The 6405-nt window shown below is 23.6% G+C and overlaps 1 non-coding gene across 1 annotated transcript; it reads left to right on the forward strand.

The window, feature by feature from the left end:
- Positions 1-5822: 5822 nt before the first annotated feature.
- Positions 5823-5900, forward strand: TRNAL-UAG (transfer RNA leucine (anticodon UAG)). Its single transcript has one exon. It is a non-coding gene; the product is annotated as a tRNA-Leu (tRNA).
- Positions 5901-6405: the final 505 nt, after the last annotated feature.

Here is a 6405-nt window from a genome sequence, read left to right on the forward strand (position 1 = left end):
AAATTTTAAAATAGATAGAAATAAATATTAAAACCATGGGAACTATAAAAAAGCACATAAATAAGTGGTACTCATAATTTATCTATATATGATACGTAAATTTGGAAATAATGAAAGTGGAAAAGACCGCCACTATATTTTGTTTGAAAAAAATTAAGTAAAATTCTAGACTAAAAATAAATTTTGGAATACTAATATAAATGAAAATTCCGAAAATTGTTCATAAATTAAATATAGAAAATCAAAATGGAGAAGTACGTCATATTTAGTTCTGTCGTTTTAAATTTGTTTCTATTCGCTATGATTACGTTTTTATCAAAAAAAAATTTGCCTTGCTTTATTAAGATCATAATTTTTCGATTTTCTAGTTTGATCATATTTGAATGCATGGATATAGCGCTTTTCAGGAAATTTTGTCTTTTTTATGTAATTTACATTAAATTTTAAGGATCTAGTACCATTAACCAGATTTTTGCGAATTTACATAGAAATAACATTGTATTGGGTAGAATTTATAAAAATTTACCCCTAATTATATTTACTTTATATTATAAGAAAAAATAAATTTTCCCGTATTTCAATATATGTTACATTTAATCACATCTAGAATTAAAATATTAATTGGTATTTTTATATCCCGTATAATCATTAAATCTCAATATGGCTAAAAATACTGTAAAATCATAATTAGATGATTATAAAAATGAAATTAGACCTAAAATATGAATCTGTTTTGGTTTATTTATTATCATTCGATACATTTTACGATTTTATAGCATTAATTTAAGTTTTGTGGGTGTAAAGTGTTTTATTTACAAAAACTATAAGTTTAATTTTGAAAAGAATTTTAATCCCGCATATTACAAAAACGTATGACTACTTGATAAAAAAAAATATGAATTCATTTTATAATATATAGATCAAAAGTATTTGTAGCGCATGATCTCAAAACATTGAATTTATTTTCATAATCAAAAGATTCTTCCCGTTTTCCTTACGATTTTCAGTTCACTTTAGTTTAGTATGCATAATATGATGATAATTAGAAAAAATATACAAAAAAAGAGTATTTATTATAAACTTAAATCGGGTTAAGATTTTGTGTACTATTGTTTGAAATATTTCCGAAAGACAAATAGGTTTATATTATGTCAATTTTAACTGAAATACATTTAACTTGTATTTTTTTAGATTTACTTGTATTTTCTACGACTTCTGTTGTTGAAAATTGACATGTATCTCCCTAGTTTTTTTATTATGAATTCAGGGATTTTTTGTGGCGATTGTTTTCTTTGACAACAGAGTTCGGAATTTTTATTTTTGTTATTCAAGACTAAAAGTTGCAATTTAGAATCACAAAACCCATATATGTAAAGAGAAAAAAGATTTATTTATCAGAAATATTTTCTTATTATCTCACAATGAATACTTTTTCGCTGGTATAAGTTCTCTTAACGCTAGTTAAAACGTACACATAAGAAAATGAAAATTTACAAATTATTTCGTCGAGTATAAAAATTTATTTACAATTCTCATGCACAAATCTATTTTATTTTTATTTAATTCGATAGAACTTGAAACAAATAAATATTTGATATATACTTTTGCTTTTTAGATTTCGTGATTATTACAATAAATACCATAAATATTTCAAGAAAAATTAGTGGGTGGTAAAGATACAGGTTGTATTTATAAATAAGCTATTGCTCTTGTTTTTTTATTACAAAAATTCGATAGATATTATTCATACTATATTGAGCATGTTAATTTTTACTTTTTATTTATGTGTTATGTTTATTTTTATCATTTATATCTATTGAGACGTGTCAGCCTATTGGAAACATTGCACAACTCCTTGATATATTTTTTGTGTCCTTCCCCTGATCTATCTTCATCAACTACTCTTGTTGTCTCAAATGTGATATGTTCAAGTGTCTTTAATAGATATTAATAGGGATTGAATTCATAAAAATGTGAGGTAACTATAGTTTTTACTGTATATTTATCAAATATTTGTACAATATAAGATCCATAAAAATATTAAAACTTAAAAAAAGAATGTAACTAATTTTTTTTATTTTTTTATCAAATATTTGTACAGTATAAGATCCATAACAATATTAAATTTTAAAAAATTACTGTAACTATCTTTTATACAGTACATTTATCGAATATTTATATGATATGAACAAAATAAAAGTATATATAATGTGATGTAACTAATATTTTTTTGTTTTTTTATCAAATATTTGTATAATTTAAGATCTATAGCAATAATAAGATTTATTGAAATGGATTTAATATTATTATACAGTATATTTATCAAAATTTTGTATAATTTAGGATCTATATCAATAATAAAATTTATAAAAATGGATTTAACATTCTTTTATACAGTATGTTTATCAAATATTTGTATAATTTAAGATGTACAATAAGATTAAAATTTAAAAAATTACTGTAGCTTTCTTTTGTACAGTATATTTATCACAATTTGTATGATAATAGATGTTTATTAAGATTAGAATTCATAAAAATGAATGTAACTAACATTTGCACAATATGAGATCTATAATAATATAAAATTGGGGTTTTCTTTATTTTTTACTGTCAAAAAATGTTGTACATTATTTAGTGTCGAAGAAATCCAATAAGAATAGCCAAAACAATAAGAAAAATAAAAAAATATATTTTTCTTTCGCCTGCCTTTTTTCTATCAATCAGACCATTGAAACACGTAAAATAAATGTAATTATTCATATAATCAACACCAGTTAGTGGCAAATTATAAACTTTTTTCTTATAAATCAATTTCATGACGTTTGATTTCTTTTGGTGAGTATAAACATATACCCAACCATTTCCTGTAGCAACAGAACATACTTTATTTGAACATTTAAGGGCTGTTATTTTGTCGATAGGAAGATAGTGTTCATAATTTTTATGTAGAACGATAAGTCTACTTCTTTCTCCGCGGGTAAAGAATATGAGTTCTTGTCTTGCTTCGTTATAAAATATTTCGCATATTTCGTCTTCGAATGATCTTTTCGAGCCCTGGAAATCAAAACAGTATTTGTTATCTTCAATATAAATTTTATGTATCGTTTTGTTTATGACAAAAAATGAGTGCCAATCGTTTATGGGCTTAGACTCATTATTTATACAATAAAATTTTAATTCGTTTGTTCTTTTTTTCTTTTTTATAGAAAAAATTGATGATTCCGCTGTATCAGAATCCGAATCGTTACGATTTACATAAACTATTTTAGTTTTTTCAAAATTATCTTCTGTGAGTTTTCGATAATCAAAAACACCATGCATTTCTTTTTTGTCGGTACAAAATATCAAGCAATTATTTTTGAAAAATGTGCACGTAGCCCGAATATTAAATTTCTTTAAAATTTTGATATCGCAACCAAATAAACTTATTATATAAAAATTATGCAAACCGCATACCGCCATAAAAATTTTCTTTTTGGCAACGATTCTTGGTTGCACATTATTTTGTGGTTTATGCTTTTCTTTTTGTAGACTGACTTGATTTTTCTTAGATATATTTTTTTGAATGGACAAATTTATATCAGATTCACTCAAGCTTACTTTTTTATCATTGACTTTTTTAGAATCTCTTTTGCCAGCACTTTTTACATTTTCGTTATTTTCTTCACTAATGTCATCAAAATCCATTTCAATAATTTTTCTATTGTTTTTATCTTTTACTGGATTAGTAATTTCTAAAATCTCTATACGGTCAATTACATCGTCTCCTGTATCACACCAGCATATTCCATCATATGTTGTTAAATCATATACGAGTACTCCGTTTTGTTTACCGTATGTCGGGTCTCCTCCACCACCACCAGCGATTACGTATATGTCTTCTACGTGAACTGTAAATATGGGAAATACGGGAAGCGTCATTTAGGATTGGGGGTTTTTAATTCTTATTATGGTTATTTTGCTGTTAATTATCTGTATTTACTAATTTAGAAAATATTGATTTAATTTATTTAGTAGTCTAATGTATTTAGGACTTTTGAAACTATTCTTTATGATTACTGATTATTTTGCTATGTTTTTGTGTGATTTTATTTATCAGGATCTGAAACTATTCAAGAACCATTGCTTGTTATCTAAATATTTTTGATGGTTCTTTGAAACTGTCTTAAATCAATTTTTATATTATTATTTGTTTCTAATCGTATTACAAATACAATATGTGAGATAAATGTTATTTTAAAATTTATATTTTATTTATTTGATAAAAATTTTAATATTTTGTAAAATTAATCGTATACTTTACTGCCATTATTAGAAAAAATTAATTGTATGTTTTAAAATATTTATATCTTAAATTTTTTTATTTCAAAAATATAAAATCTGTTAATTTATTTTTAATTTTCATTAATAAATTTTTATTGAATTTTATTTCATTTATGCATGAATTTATATTGTAATAAATTAAAAACTGATAAGTCTTGAAAGAAGAAGGGATATCGATGAGGATATAGCAGAAGAAGAGATAATAAAAAATATGATGAAGTTTGCTCCAAGGATTATATCACACAGTCTATTTGATTAAATATAAAGGTCGACCCGAAATATTCACATTAAAAATAATAATAAATAGAATAATATTTCTTGATATACATTTAAAAATAATAAATAATTTTTATTTCATTTATACATGAATCAATTAATTTATAATTAAGTAAATATAATTTTATATTCAGACACATATTGAATAACTTGCATTCGAAATATGCATGAATTTATGCTTAATAAATTAAATATATATCTTTATAGTCGGTTCAACTGTATTTATAAATTATATTATATTTATGCATGAATCAATTAATCTATAATTTAGTGGATACCACTTTAAATTCAGACTCAATTTTGAATTACTTGATTTCAAATTTATGCATGTTTTTAAATGTATAATTTAGTAGATACAACTTTAAATTCAGACTCAATTTTGAATTACTTTATTTCAAAATATGCATGAATTTATAGTTAATGAATTAAATATATATCTTGATAGTCGGCTCAACAGTATTTATAAATTTTATTTCATTTATGCATGCATTTAAATTTTATTGAATTATAATTATATCTTGCTATTTATTTAATAAAGCCGAATAGATTATATATTTCATACATGCATGAATTTAATATCCCGAGTAAATAATAATCTTCCCAAAGAAAACGTAAATCATATGTCCATGTTCTTGGATTATACATGATTAATTGTTGGTATAAAATAATAATGATTCATAATGGTAACTATAACCTCTATTTTTATTTATATTATTTAATATATCTAGCGTTATGTTGTCTACATTACTATCTGAAGGAACTCTAAATAACGAACCAGATTGTGGCATATGTACAAACCTTGGGAAAGGAAACCCCCTTGAATTAAAAGTCTTGAACGGAGAAGAGGTATTGAAGAAGACTTCAGAGAGGTAAAAATAGTCGAAAGTATTAATACGCTGTGCGCACTAGAGATCGAGCAAGTTGTGCTTGAGAGCAAAAACTAATATTTTAGCCCTAAAATGAATAAATCAATAATTATCCATATCACACAAAGATAAATATATAAGATACAAAATATATGGCGAGAAATAATTAGAGCAAGTATAAATTTTAAACTAAAATACATACCTTATATTTTTTACAATATAAAATAGCTCTAGATAATTGAATTTATAATTTGAATCAGAAAATAATTTTCTGATTCGTCTTTTTTTGTCATTACAATTAAATTTTATGGTTTTTTCTTATTAAAGATAATAATATAAAATAATTCAACAAATTTCAGTGTGATGGCCGAGTGGTCTAAGGCGGTGGAATTAGAGTCCATTCTTCGGGCGGGGGTTCGAATCCCCCTCACACTATTTTAATAGAATATATGCATTAATTTACGGTAAGAAAATAAGCATCTCGAAATAAAAAGATTGAAAAATTTGATTTTAGATCTTTTGATTGCGTTATCTTTCATTTTAATACTGTAAAATTTGCAATAAATAGTTCTCATATTTACCTGTGAGTTTTTCGGACTAGAAATATAAATATTATTAGACATTATTCTTTAAAATTTTGTCAACAGAAAGTATTCAAAAATAGGATAACACAAGTTATACAAAATTTGTGGGCATTTTCATTTTTATAATATTTGCATATAAAATTGGGATAGGAATCACGGATAAAAATAATTTAAAAAAAAGGAATATTATTTGGTGTACTAAAAAATAATAAATTATTTTATATTTATATTTTTTTAAGTAATTTTATGTCTTGACGATTACTTTTTTGCAATATTGTGTATCGGTTTGTAATATTCGGTATTGAATATTTGGCATTGAATACATGCTAAACTTAAAATTTAATAATATTTTTATT

This window comes from Rhyacophila brunnea, unplaced genomic scaffold (genome assembly GCF_057557595.1).
Source record: "Rhyacophila brunnea isolate RB1 unplaced genomic scaffold, BYU_Rbru_1.0 scaffold_68, whole genome shotgun sequence".
In the NCBI taxonomy this organism is placed as follows: domain Eukaryota; kingdom Metazoa; phylum Arthropoda; class Insecta; order Trichoptera; family Rhyacophilidae; genus Rhyacophila; species Rhyacophila brunnea.